Below are 15,409 nucleotides of genomic sequence, written 5' to 3' on the forward strand. Positions count from 1 at the left end.
TTGAGGTCATGGTACATCTTTGTACTTCCAGGGTGAATAGAGAGAAGTGAATTGTGAGCCTCGTTCATAATGACTTTACGAAGGTCACCCTTAGGAACAACAATGCGATCCTCGAAGAATAGAGTATCCTTGTCATCAAGATGATAGCACTTGTACTTGGGTTGACTCTTGGCAATCCCAATCTTCACCTTCTTCACCATAACATCGAGAAGCTGAGCCTCACGAATCTGATCTTCCAAAGTAGGAGAGACTTGGAGGTTGGCAAGGAATCCTTGAGGAACAACTTGGAGATTAAGTTTGCGGAAAGCTTCACAAAGCTCTGGTTGGTAGGGCTTGAGAATCATACTGTTGCAGTATGCCTTCCTGCTCAATGCGCCAGCAATTACATTGGCCTTGCCTGGAGTATCTTCGATACTCGGATTATACTCTTGAATCATTTCGACCCAACGAGTCTGCCTGAGGTTGAGGTTAGGCTGAGTGAAGATATACTCGAGACTCTTATGATCAGTGAAGATGTCCACTTTTCTTCCCAATAAGAGATGTCTCCAAGTTAAAAGAGCATGGACAACAGCCGCCAACTCGAGGTCATGAGTGGGGTAGTTCTTTTTGTTGGGCTTCAACTGGCGAGAGGTATAGGCCACAACTTTCTTCTCTTGCATCAACACTACACCGAGACCTTGAAGGGAAGCATCACAAAAGACCTTGAACGGTTTGGATTCATCAGGAGGAGTCAGAACTGGAGCAGTGACTAACTTCTCTTTGAGGGTGTTGAAAGCGATGTCACATTCAGGCGACCAGACATACTTCACATGCTTTTGGAGAAGGTTGGAAAGAGGCTTCGCGATCTTAGAGAAGTTCTCAACAAACCTTCGACAATAGCTTGCGAGCCCAAGGAAGCTGCGGAGTTGCTTCACATTCTGAGGCGGTTCCCAATTCACAATTGCAGACACCTTCTCAGGATTAACCGCTATGCCCTTGGCAGAGATGATATGCCCAAGGTAGAGAACCTCATCGAGCCAAAACTCGCACTTTGAAAACTTCGCATAGAACTAACGTTCTCTGAGTTTATCCAGCACCAATCTCAAGTGCTTGGCATGATCCTCCTTGTTCTTGGAAAAGACCAAAATGTCATCAAGATAGACCAAGACGAAGTCATTTGTGTAGGCGTTGAAGATGAAGTTCATCATGCGGGAGAAAGTTGGCGGAGCGTTGACGAGGCCGAAAGACATGACAGTGTATTCATATGAACCATAGCTTGTTCTGAACGCTGTCTTGGGGATATCTTCTTCACGAATGCGAATCTGATGATAGCCCATACGAAGATCTAGCTTGGAGAATACTTGAGCACCTTTGAGTTGTTCGAAAAGCTCATTGATGTTGGGAAGTGGGTACTTGTTCTTTATGGTCCTCTTGTTCAATGGATGGTAGTCGACAAAAAGTCGGTCCGTTCCATCCTTCTTCTTGACAAAAAGAACACCACAACCCCATGGAGAAGAACTTGGTCAGATGAGACCCATACGCTCTTGAATATCGAGTTGTTTCTTCAGCTCCTTCAACTCTTCAGGTCCAAGCTTGTAAGGATGTTTGCAAACAGGTTCCGTGCCAGGCTCAAGATTGATGACGAATTCAACTGGCCAGTGAGGAGGCATTCCTGGAAGCTCTTCTGGAAATACGTCTTGATATTCACAAACGACTGGAATCTGAGAGATGGCATCCAACTCGCCCTTCTCATTGAGAGAAAATAGTCGAATGGTATCATCACAAGCGGCAAAGACGATTACATCCTCAGACGAATGTGTCAATTGTATCTGCTTGGTAGCACAATCAAGCTGAGCCTTGTGCTTAGAAAGCCAGTCCATTCTGAGAATAAGATCAATATCCGAGTTACCAAGGACCATTGGAGAAGATAGAAACTTATAGTTGCCCAACGTGATAGAAACATCTGGAACCACCAAACTGGCACTCAACCGTTTACCTGGAGAAACGATATCCGTTGATTTGCCCAAATGAGAAGAATCGAATTCATTCTTGGCAAAAAATGGTTTTGACATGAAACAATGAGATGCACCAGTATCAAAAAAGACTTTTGCAGAAATATCGTTAACAGGAAGGTTACCCATGATCACATCTGACGAGTCCTCTGCCTAAGCTGCGTTCAACAAGTTGACCTTGGCATGCTTGGGATTATGCTTGACCACTGCAGTACTGGCAGATCTCACAGGAGGAGGAGGAAGACGCCTCTCATTGAAGCATTTGTTTGCATAGTGACCCTTCTGCTGACACTTGTTGCACGTGACCTCTGAAAGCGGACGGTGATACGGAGCACTTGATCTTGGAGCTTGAGACGAAGTCTTGTTCTGAAAGCCTGGGTTGGGTGGGTGGGAAGATCCATTTCCACCTTTTCTCTTCTACTGATAAGGCTGACGGAACAGAGGAGGAGGCAACCAATACTTTTGCTGCTTAGTTTCCACTTGAGTTGAGGAAGAAGGAGTTGCATCCCTGACTCGTTTCTTGGAAGCATCGCACTTGAGCTGAGCCATCTCTTGTTTCAGTGCCATGTTGTAAAACTCATCATACTTCTTCGGCTCAAAAAGCACAACAGCTAGTTGGAGATCTTCTCTAAGGCCACCTCTGAACTGATAAATCATGCTCTTCTCGTTAGGGACGTCTTGCTTAGCGAAATGAGCGAGCTTCTCGAACATGATGTTATACTGGTAAACAGACAAGCTGCCTTGCTTCAGATTGCGGAACTCCTCACGCTTGCTCTCAACAACACTCTGAGGAATGTGGTGAGCTTTGAAGTCTTGACGGAATTCATCCCAGGTAATCACACGACCTCCTCTGGAATCTTTGTATTGCTGATACCATTCAACAGCTTGGTCTTTGAGTTGGAACGAGGCAAACTTGACAAAGTCCTCAGGTCTGACGTTGCTGCACTCGAAATGCTTGCAAATATCCATGAGCCAATCATCAGCGTCTGTTGCCTCGACATAGTTACTGAAGGTCTTTGGCTGGTTTGCGATGAACTGGCTGAGTGTAGCAAACTGATTCTAATTGTTGCCATGGCCTTGATTTCCTTGGCTGCACTCTTGCAAGAGTTGCATAAGCATCCGCGTGTTGGCATTGGTAGCAGCCATCACAGCTTGCCATGCCTCCAGAGGTGGAGGTGGTGGCGGCGGTTCAGGATTCTGATGCGTCAGAGGAGCCATCCTGAAGAGGGTGACATCCGTTAGCATCTTGAAAGACATATATTCAAGCTGAATCAAATGGATCAAAATTGCAACTTATAGTCTTAACATCCGAACAAGAATGAACGAATGCATTCCAAATTAAATGGTCACACTTCCATAAATTGAGAAGCCACTTAGATAGAGGTAGAAGAATAAAACAACAAGGTACGGATATGAACAAATACTTGGTAAGGATTACCCAATCACAAACCAAATATTCGCGGAAGAAATACTAGAGCTACATGAATTCCCACCTATGAAACTCCCGAAATTTTCCCGGTTATGCAATCAGGTGTTGGGGATACAGGGGAAGCATAATATCTCACCCAAAGCTAACAAATCCTACATCCAGCTGTATCCATCCTTCAACACATAACCAAGAAATATTCGGAAATCATTTACCTCAACCTTCGAAAAGCATCCGTTATAGGAGTTATGGCAATACTCCCAAACTCCCGCCCTAGTATTGGGTGGCGTCGAGGTTATCTCACCAACAACTGCATAAAAGAGATTTTCGATGTCGGCGAAACTCAGGTATTCCAGAATTACAATGATAAAATTGTGACGACAACACCTCGGAGCTCAACTCCCCGGGACACTGCCACAACCCCTAAATGTCAGGAGGCACCGAGAACAATGTTCTCGTCACAAAACCATCGAAACGATTCCAAGATACCCGTTGTCGGTGTCAAAACCGGCGGATCTCGGGTAGGGGGTCCCGAACTGTGCGTCTAAGGCGGATGGTAATAGGAGGCAGGGGACACTATGTTTTACCCAGGTTCGGGCCCTCTTGATGGAGGTAAAACCCTACGTCCTTCTTGATTAATATTGATGATATGGGTAGTACAAGAGTAGATCTACCACGAGATCAGAGAGGCTAAACCCTAGAAGCTAGCCTATGGTATGATTGTATGTTGTCCTATGGACTAAAACCCTCCAGTTTATATAGACACCGGAGGGGGCTAGGGTTACACAAGGTCGGTTACAAAGGAGGATATATACATATCCGTATTGCCTAGCTTGCCTTCCACGCCAAGTAGAGTCCCATCCGGACACGGGACGAAGTCTTCAATCTTGTGTCTTCATAGTCCAACAATCCGGCCAAAGGATATAGTCCGGCTGTCCGGAGACCCCCTAATCCAGGACTCCCTCAGTAGCCCCTGAACCAGGCTTTCAATGACGATGAGTCCGGCACGCAGTATTGTCTTTGGCATTGCAAGGAGGGTTCCTCCTCCAAACACATCACAGAAGAATTTGAATACAAAGATAGTGTCTGACCCTGCAAAATAAGTTCCACATACCACCGTAGAGAGAATAATATTTCCACAAATCTTAATCTGCTGACACATTTTGGCAACATGACATCATGCCATGGCTCGGTGATTATTCGAACCGTTTTTGTTCAACTAGCTCCACACATAACGCGAGGCGGTTTCTTGACACGTCTTGTCAAAGCAGAGATCGTGTTCCCCTAATTACGGGATTCTTATCAATACGGTCGTGGGTAACCCAACCGTGTCTAGGACTCCTAGATTATAGGCAAGTCCCAAACGGCTACAGAGAGGACGCTTGATATTCACCCTCTTTATAAAGGGACAAGGCTTTTACTTTTTCCCCTCCCGTGCTCAATCGAATCCTTCCCCCTCCTCGAGTTCTAACACCCAAAGCCCAGGTCAGGTGCTTCGGACCTTCAATCATGTCCGGATCTAGCCTTCAAGGCCGGTGGATGCCCTCCTCCGTTACAGAAGAGGATATTAAGAAGTTGAGGGAGGCCAGATACATGACCGCCGAAATTTCGCATAGGCTGCCCACCCGAGGGTAGGTCATCCCTACTCCCGAACCCGACGAGAGTGTCGTGTTCGTCTCCCACTTCCTCCGAGGTCTAGGCCTCACTTTGGATCCCTTCGTTAGGGGTTTGATGTTCTATTACAGGCTAGATTTCCACGATCTAGCCCCGGACTCCTTTCTCCACATCTCGGCATTTATTGTCGTATGTGAGGCCTTCCTCCGCATTACCCCTCACTTCGGCCTGTGGCTCAAGACCTTTGACGTGAAGCCGAAGATGGTCGAGGGGCAGCATGTAGCATGCGGAGGCGCATTAATAAGCAAGATCGCTGGAGCTTCATGGCCAAAGGGTTCCATTCCAGAGGTGTCCGGATTATGGCAACGGGAGTGGTTTTACATCACAACCCCCAGAAGTGCCAAGTGGGCGGCTGCCCCTGCTTTCCGCTTGGGCCCTCCACCACAACTGATGTCATGGATTAGCAGAGGGCTGAGCTGGGGTCCAGCCAAGGACGTGCCTGTACTGCAGAGCTGCATTCAAGATCTCTTCGAAGGAGATTTCAGTCTGGTTATGGTGGTGCAAGTCATGCTGGTTCGACGAATCCAGCCATGCAAACGCCGGCCCCTCCGCATGTTGGAGTTCAACCCAGAAGGGCGGTGCACCATTCAGAATTTCCTCAGCCTAACGCACGAGGAGATGTACAAATCATTCTTCGGACCCCAAATAGAGTGTCCGGATACTACCGAGGACGTGGGCCTGAGCAGCAACCGTACCGCCGACCAAGTAAGTAATCCTCTAGCCGAACACATCGTCTTTTATTTACCATGACGTCATTCTAAGAAATCGCTTTTTGACCAGGACTGGCTAACAAAGGCGAAGATGATTCAGTGTTCGGCCCCCCTTCCTGAGGGTTTGGAGAATCCGGTGCTGGAAAAGATGCTCGAGCTAGCACCTTGCCCGGAGCCCTCAAAGGAAGATAAAGGGGGGAATAATGAGGTCGAAAGCGGGCCCCCATCGCTACCAATTCCAACCGAGGGAATGAGCGCCTCCTTGAAGGAGGATAACCAAGGGGAAGAATCTGACCTTCTCTCGCTTCGGGGAAGGAAGAGGACTGCCTCTAAAGATCCGGAAACCAAGGCTTCCAAACGGGAGAAGAAGTCTCCACCAGAGGGTCCTGCCTCGAAGGGTGCTTTTGCCGCACAAAGTCCGCGCGGGGATCAGCCCTCTAACGAGCCATATGTGATCAAAAAGTACTTTAATAGTGAAGATATACTACCTTACCTCTGAGCAAAATAACCGAAGCATTTATCTTGCAGCTCGGATCGTAGCCCTTCCCAGTAGAGCTCGTCTTCGGGGGATCTTCTTTCGGAGATGATGGAGATCGAAACGCCTCCCCCGGACTCCCCCGCTCAAGAAGCGGGCGACCTTGAAGTGTCGTCACAGAGGGCCTCTCCGGATCCAGTGAGGCCAGAAGATAATCCTATAGTCACCCGAAGTCCCCAGCATCCGGCTCTTGAAGAGAGCAAACAAAAGAGTCCGGCACCGTCTGGTATGCGGTCGGACGTACTGGGGGAGCTGTTGGAGCGGGTGGCCATCTCAGAAGAACACCGTACGTTGATGGGTACGGTGATGGAAAGAATTTCGTCCACCGAAAGCGGATTGCATGAAGCTTTTATGAGCCTTCTGATGGGCTTTGAGGTACGTGAAATGATATACTTTTTGATAGTACCGCACATTTTTAGGTGTGCCCTATGTAGATAGTAGCCCCTGAGACTCTGGTTGTCGTCGAGAACGGCAGCGAACAGAGGATCGTAGTCCCAGGTAATAACCAAACCGCCTTTATGTGCAGGTGGTGGAAGCTCCGGTGGCTAACCGGACTAATGAGTTTGCCGAACTAAAGTGGCAACTGGATGCGGCAGATGCCGACATCGAGCTTGTTAACAAGCAGCTTGACGAGGCACAGGGTAAGTAATGTTTTCTGGTGAATGTCACATAGTAAGAGCAGCATGATGCCAGTATCTTTAATATGTTGTGACTGCAGATGGAGCTGCCACCGTGGAGACCCTTCGTGTGGAACTTGCCCGAGCCAAAGAACAAGCAAGGAGTAGTAATGCGGCTGCTTTGAAGGCGGCTGAAGAGTTGACAGCCGAGAAGCCGCGCATTGTGAGAGCAAAGAGAAAATGGCCAAGATGGCTGTAAAGTTAAAAGACACTGCCGACCGTTTCCAGTTCCTTGAAGAAGAAAACCGAGCGAAGGCGACGGACCTTGATAAGGCCACGATGGCGACCAAAGACACCCGCTCTGCTATGAGAGCGAAGAAGGAGGAACTGCGTGAAGCCAGGGATATTGCGGCTGGGAAGCCCTTTATGCTGTGGAAGAAGTTCGGAGATCCACGGTATGTCCCTCTGGATCGGCTGTGGAGTTCGGCAGATGCATATATGGACTTGGCGGCGAGCGCTGTCGATGCGGCCGAATACTTTCGAGGTCAAACGGATCGTGAAGTGGACAAGCTGTTCTGGTCGCAGTTTAACGTTCCAGAGCATCCGCTTCCATTGACTGATCAGCTAGCCGAATGGGCCGAACTCAATAGGTTGTCCGGACTCGCCATGAGGTCCGTCGTAGATCATCTGTGGCCGGAAAAACCGAAGCCGAACAGCTATTTCAGCTTAGTGCAGCATTTCCTTGGAGCGGTGCCGCGCATTAATGCGATGAAGAGGTCGGGTGTATAGAGGGCTCGTGGATGGCCCTTTCCCATGTCAAAGCATACTGGGCGGATATGGATGCTACCACTGTTGCGGCGCAGGGTTCGGCCATAGGCCGAGTGGCTGCCGAGCACTATTTCGAAGAAGTTCTTGAGGGTGCTCGTTTGATAGAGGCCCAGTGCTCGAAGAATATTATGTTTGAGTGACATGTATTCCCATTGTAAACACAATGTTTTTATGAAATTTATTAATGCTGTATTTATACTTTTGCCTGGAAGTAATATGATGCCTCCTGTGCGGCCGTTTATGTATATATGTACGTAACCTGAAAGATTGCAGTCGTCGGCTTCAACCCCCACGCATATAATGCGGAGGTGCTCGCAGAAGACGCGTATTCGCACTTAATCCAACGTCTTGGTCCTATTAAGGAGGTGATAGCGCAGCGAACGAGGCAACCGGACTATAATGCTTTAACACTTTCACTTAGCAATAGGAGTTTGACGGTGGGGCTACTATATAGCCCCTGGTGGCTCCGCACTCTCCCAAATTCGGGGTGCGTACATGCCTGGCCGGGAAACGGCCCTTCGTGGAGGAATTCTAACATTCCGATAGGTCATCGAGTGGTTGACCAGTCTCACTCTATATCATGACAGTCAGTTTTCGGCTTTCTGTACTGAGGTGCTCGTCCGGATGAACCACGGCACAATCGCAGTAGTTCTCCTGGTGCCGCCTTAGCCGATAGAGCGGAACATAAGGTAGCAAAACACAGGAGCCAGGCAAACCCAACATTCGACCAAAGACATGATTCGGAGCTGATGCATATAAGGCCAAACTCGCGACGCCGAACACTCCCTAAGGTGTTCGGTCTTTATGGTATAAACCGGGCCTAAACGGTGCCCTTGTAAGAAGCCCTTGGTGTCCAGGTACGTGCATTATTCTGACGTGGCCACATGCCAAGACGTCAGCATCCTTCTCAATTGTACTGAGAATCCGAGGGATGTGTATCAACAAGAGAGAGTAAGAAAGGTTTACGCAGGGTCTTAATCTAAAAAGAATCCTTGGAACGGGTCCCTACTGCACGTCTGCGCCTGTGTGTCCGTTGTGCCGTATCCTGGATGGGTGTAGCACGATGGTCATCTGTAAAAGAGAGGAACTTAGGTGAAAAGTTGTCGTGCAAAAAGGTAGGTTTAAAGAAACCATGTATAATTCAAGATGAGTAAAAATTGCCACTTGTCTGCGCGCGTTGAGCCCTTGTGTTTGTAATAGGGGTGTGGCCATCAAACCTATATAAATTACATATAGCTGTGTCGGACCATCTAACAGTGTCCATAATCTTGACGACCTATCGAATGCTTTAGTTGGTGAGGCCATTTTAGTGTGCGGCTGCCAAGGCAGCCGCACTCTCTTCGGCGCGCAGGGATCGCTCCATATTTCCATTTGCTGTAATGATGCCACGTGGACTGGGCATCTTAAGCATGAGGGAAGCGTAATGAGGTATTGCATTAAAGCGAGCAAAAGCTTCACATCCAAGTAGTGCTTGATAGCCACTTTGGAACGGAGCAAATGTGGAAGGTTAAAATTTCGCTACGGAAGTTATCGGGGAAGCCGAATATAACCTCTAGTAGCAGGGAGCCCGTGCAATGAGCCCCTGGGCATGGTGTTACTCCTTTAAAGGTAGTATTGCTGTGGCAAATTTTCGTTGGGTCTATCCCCATTTTGCGGATTGTGTCCTGATATATCAGGTTTAGACTGCTGCCACCGTCCATCGGGACTCGTGTGAAATGGTATCCGTCAATTATTGGGTCTAATACCAAGGCAGCCCATCCTGCACGCCGTATACTTGCTGAGTAATCCCGATGGTCGAAAGTGATCGGTTGAGACGACCAGTGGCAGGACTCCGCGGTGATAGGCCCTTGGGCATATTTCTCTGGGAGTGCCGCTTTGTTTCTCCCCTTGATCACATGTAACACATTCACTGTTTTGACTTCTGATGGAAATTTCTTTTGTTCCCCAGTGTCTTGCTTGAGAGGCTCATCCTCGTCTTCGCTTGGTGTATCCTCCCCCTTGTGTACGGCGTTGAGCTTGCCGGACTACTTGAAGACCCAACATTCTCTGTGGGTATGATTTGCAGGTTTATCGGGGGTGCTATGGATCTGACATATTTGGCCCAGAATTTTGTTTAGGATGGACAGTCCATCTCTGGCGCCTTTAGAGGGCGGCTTTTGCTGACCTGGCCGAGAACTTCTGAATCCGGCGTTTACCGCCGTGCTCTTCGGGTTGTCTTCTTCATTCCGGCGCTTATTATTTTTGCTGCGCCGTGATTTCCCGTTTCCATCTCTAACTTCGGATGTACTGGGGTCGCTGGTGCTGCATCTGGCTAGCCAGCTATCCTCACCCGCGCAAAAGCAGGTCATGAGGCTTGTTAATGCTGCCATTGTTCTCGGCTTTTCTTGGACGAGGTGTCTGGCAAGCCATTCGCCGCGGATGCTATGCTTAAAAGCTGCCAAGGCTTCGGCGTCTGGACAGTCGACTATTTGGTTCTTTTTAGTAAGAAACCTGTTCCAAAGCTTTCGGGCTGACTCTCCGGGCTGTTAAGTTATATGACTCAAATCATCCGCGTCCGAAGGTCGGACATAAGTCCCTTGAAAATTTGCCTGAAAAGCATCTTCGAGCTCTTCCCAGCTTCCAATGGAGCTTTCGGGGAGGCTTTTAAGCCAGTGCCGAGCTGGCCCTTTGAGTTTGAGGGGTAAATACTTGATGGCGTGGAGATCATCTCCTCGAGCCATATGGATATGGAGGATATAGTCCTCAATCCAGACCCCAGGGTATGTTGTTCCGTCGTATGCCTCTATGTTTAAGGGTTTGAATCCCTCTGGAAATTCATGGTCCAGCACCTCGTCGGTGAAACATAGGGGGTGTGCGGCACCCCTGTATCTGGGTGTACCGCGTTGTTCGGATGTTTGTTGTGTTGCATCGTATGCTGGAGCGCGCTTGCGTGGTCCATAGATGGATCTGGTTGTGCCGTCCTTTTGATGCGAGCCCTCGCGTGGATCGCATATTGGCTTATGTGCGGCGTTGTTTGCCGCTCTATGTTGGTCGTGAGGTCATCTATCCGGCTAGATGGCCGTTTTAATTTTTGGTTGCGGGGGATCTAAGGCCTCCTCATCAAATTCAGGTAGCAACTTCCACTTCGGGTAGCTCTTGGTGTGGCGATTACCGCCGTACTTCGCTACTGAGTTGAGTACTTTACTCCATCTGATTCGGAGTGTGTCTTGCGCAGCTTTGAGCCTTTGCTTCTACTTTTTTAGACTCCTCGCGGTGGCAACAAGCCTTTGACGGGCATTATGTTGCTCCGGGTGTCTGTCTGGTGTGATGTCGTCCGGACTATTATCTTTGACAGAGTCGGGTTGTTCAGTTTGATTCTCCGTATTGCCGTGGTCCGGGGATGGTTCACCCTGCTCTAACGTTGGGTCTATATGATCGTTGTTTCTGCCGAGGCGTGATTTGGAGCGGCGCTTACACCGCCGCTTTGACTGCTTCTCGAGGGGACAACCCTTCGTTGCATCCTTCCGTTCCTCGTCGTCGTCGTCTTTTGGTGTGTCCACCATGTATACATCATGTGATGAAGTGGGCGTCTAGTGCCCTGTGGGCAATGGTTCCTGTTTGTCTCCTGCATCATCGTCCATACCGTCGATGTCTTCGAAGTCGGAGTCGAGCATGTCGGTTAAGTCATCGACAGTGCCTACTAAGTGGGTGGTGGGTGGGCGGTGAATTTCTTCGTCATCCGCATCCCAATCTGTTCGGCCAGGATTCTCCTGACAAGGAGAGAGACCTTAATGAGTTCAGTATGTCGCCAAGGGGTGAGTGCTGAAAAATATCCGCGGAGGTAAACTCCATGATCGGCGCCCAAACGGATTCGCTAGGAACAGGCGCAGGCGGTTCGGAGTCCGTGGCCGGAGAAGGATCCGGCAGTTTGACAACACGGCTCTCGTGCAGGGTAAGGTCGATGTTCGGCTCGATTGCCGCTGAGGGTAAGGCCTCCGTGGCAGGGTCCATCAACCCGTCCATGGACGGCGCAACTGGCTCTGAATTGAGGGTCGGAGCGGCTGCCGGTGCGATCTCCTGAACACTGTCTGATGGTAGAGCTAAATCGTACTCATCGTGACCGCGTGACGCACAAGGCAGAGGCTCGAATCCATCGAAGATCTAGTCTCCGCAGATATCGACCGTGTAGTTTAAGCTTCCAAACCTGACCTGGTGGCCAGGGGCGTAACTTTCGATCTGCTCCGGATGGCCAAGCGAGTTGGCCCACAGTGTGAAGCCGCCGAACACAAAGATCTGTCGGGGGAGAAAAGTCTCACCCTGGACTGCATCGCTATCGATGATAGAAGGAGCCATCAAGCCTAACGGCGATGACACAGAGGAACTCTCAATGAAAGCACCAATGTCGGTGTCAAAACCGGTGGATCTTGGGTAGGGGGTCCCGAACTGTGCGTCTAAGGCGAATGGTAACAGGAGGCAGGGGACACGATGTTTTACCTAGGTTCGGGCCCTCTTGATGGAGGTAAAACCCTATGTCCTGCTTGATTAATATTGATGATATGGGTAGTACAAGAGTAGATCTACCACGAGATCAGAGAGGCTAAACCCTAGAAGCTAGCCTATGGTATGGTTGTATGTTGTCCTATGGACTAAAACCCTCCGGTTTATATAGACACCGGAGGGGGCTAGGGTTACACAAGGTCGGTTACAAAGGAGGAGATATACATATCCGTATTGCCTAGCTTGCCTTGCACGCCAAGTAGAGTCCCATCCGGACACGGGGCGAAGTCTTCAATCTTGTGTCTTCATAGTCCAACAATCCGGCCAAAGGATATAGTCCGGCTGTCTGGAGACCCCCTAATCCAGGACTCCCTCACCCGCGTGATCCTAATTTTTTTAGTGAAATTTGAGAAGAGAAGAGTTAAAACTCTACATCAGGATGCCTCACCAGAGCGACGAAGGGACTCAGGAGTAAAAAGAATCCTACTCTCCAATATATATAATCCTAAATGACTCAAAACATTTTTCTATACTCAACAACACCAACGATTCGATCAGGCAGGGGGTCCTAAGTCGGGGAAGGCTCTGATTACCAACTTGTAACACCCCACGATGCGGCTATATCTCCCACATGTCGGAGCACGACTTAGAGGCATAACCGCATTATAGGCAATGTCGCAAGAGGGGTAATCTTTACACATCCCATGTACTGAATAAGAAAAGAGGTACATAGTTGTCTTACAATTGCCACTTCACACAATAGCATAAGTATATCATTACAATCATCCAGATACAATCAAGGTCCGACTATGGAACCAAAATAAAGACAACCCCAAATGCATAATGTCCCCGATCGTCCCAACTAGGCTCCACTACTGATTGTCTGGAAAGGAAACGTAGTATCGTCCTGAGTCCTCATCGAACTCCCACTTGAGCTCAGTCGAATCTCCTGGAATGGCATCATCGGTCCCTGCATCTGATTTTGGAAGTAATCTGTGAGTCATGGGGACTCAGCAATCTCACACCCTCGCGATCAAGACTATTTAAGCTTATAGGTAGGTAAAAGGTATGAGGTGGAGCTGCGGCAAGCACTAGCATGGATGGTGGCTAACATACGCAAATGAGAGCGAGAAGAGAAGGCAAAGGCACGATCGATAAATTATGATCAAGAAGTGATCCTAGAACAACCTACGTTCAAACATAACACGAGACCGTGTTCTCCTCCCGGACTCCGCCGAAAAGAGATCAGCACGGCCACACACTCTGTTGATTCATTTTAATTAAGTTTAGTTTCAGGTTTTCTACAACCGGACATTAACAACTTCCCATCTGCCCATAACCGCGGGCACGGCTTTCGAAAGTTCAAAACCCTGCAGGGGTGTCCCAACTTAGCCCATCACAAGCTCTCACGGTCAACGAAGGATATTCCTTCTCCCAAGACAATCCAATCAGACTTGGAATCCCGATTACAAGACATCTCGACAATGGTAAAACTAAACCAGCAAAGCCGCCCGATGTGCCGACAAATCCCGATAGGAGTCGCACGTATCTCGTTCTCAGGGCACACCGGATAGGTCAAGCTACGAGTAAAACCAACCCTCGAGTTGCCCCGAGGTGGCCCCGTAGGCTGCCCATTTCGGACCAACACTCAAAGGAGCACTGGCCCGGGGGGGTTTAAAATAAAGATGACCCTTGAGTCCGCGGAACCCAAGGGAAAAAGAGACTAGGTGGTGAATGGTAAAACCAAGGTTGGGCCTTGCTGGAGGAGTTTTATTCAAGGCGAACTGTCAAGGGGTTCCCATTATAACCCAACCGTGTAAGGAACGCAAAATCAAGGAACATAACACCGGTATGACGGAAACTAGGGCGGCAAGAGTGGAACAAAACACCAGGCATAAGGCCGAGCCTTCCACCCTTTACCAAGTATATAGATGCATTAAAATAGACACGATATAATGGTGATATCCCAACAATAAACATGTCCCAACAAGGAACAAACTCCAATCTTCACCTGCAACTAGCAACGCTATAAGAGGGGCTGAGCAAAGCGGTAACATAGCCAAACAACGGTTTGCTAGGACAAGGTGGGTTAGAGGTTTGACATGGCAATATGGGAGGCATGGTAAAGCATGTGGTAGGTATCGTAGCATAGGCATAGCAAAAGAGCGAGCATCTAGCAAGCAAAGATAGAAGTGATTTCGAGGGTATGGTCATCTTGCCTGCAAAGTTCTCCGAGTTGACGTAAGCTTGATCCTCGTAAACGTTCTCAACGGGTTCCTCGATCATGTACTCGTCTCCTGTCTCTACCCAAAGCAAGAACACAAACAAAGGGAACCACAATCAACCTCGGTGCAATGCGCAAGAAACATGATGCAAAACATGACATGATGTGCGGGATGTGATATGCAATGCATATGCATGTTTCGGGAAGGAAAGATTGAACCTGGCCTCAACTTGGAAAACCAAGAGTGCCGCTGGAAAGATGAGTTGATTTCGGTCGAAATCGATATAAAGATCACCGGAAATGGATGCACGGTTTGCAAATGGCAAGCGAAACAATAATGGCACAAAGCTGCGATTAACAGCACGAGGCCATCTAAATGCATCAAGAACAACAAGCTACTGCACTCTAACATAACAACAAAGCACATGGCAGTGATCCACTCAATATTCTTGACAAAAGATGAACACTGAGCTACGCCCAATTCACTCAATAGCAGGTTCAAACAAGCATGGCAAAAGTGCAAAAGATAATAGGTTACAGACTTAGTGAAAATAACATGTCAGGAATTTAACATCAGGAAGCAATGTTTAGAGCAAGATATCAACATGCTACAGGAACATATCATGGCAAAGCAAGGCATGACATGAAACTACACAAAGCATACAACAAAAGTCCCTTACTGACCATAAGCCAAAAGGGATCAGAAAATACAATGGCAACCATGTGAACATAGCAAGTTTCGTTAACAGATTCAGACTTGGCAGAAAACTAGAACATGGCAAAACAGATTCATGTAGGCATGTTTACGAGCTCGATGCACTCACCACAAGGCATTTCATGACAAACTAAGCATACACCCAGCAAGTAGACATGACATAGAAGCTAAACATGGCAAGAACACTCTCATAGCATGCACGGATCAACTACA

This window comes from Triticum urartu, chromosome 3, assembly GCF_003073215.2.
Source record: "Triticum urartu cultivar G1812 chromosome 3, Tu2.1, whole genome shotgun sequence".
NCBI classification, from domain to species: domain Eukaryota; kingdom Viridiplantae; phylum Streptophyta; class Magnoliopsida; order Poales; family Poaceae; genus Triticum; species Triticum urartu.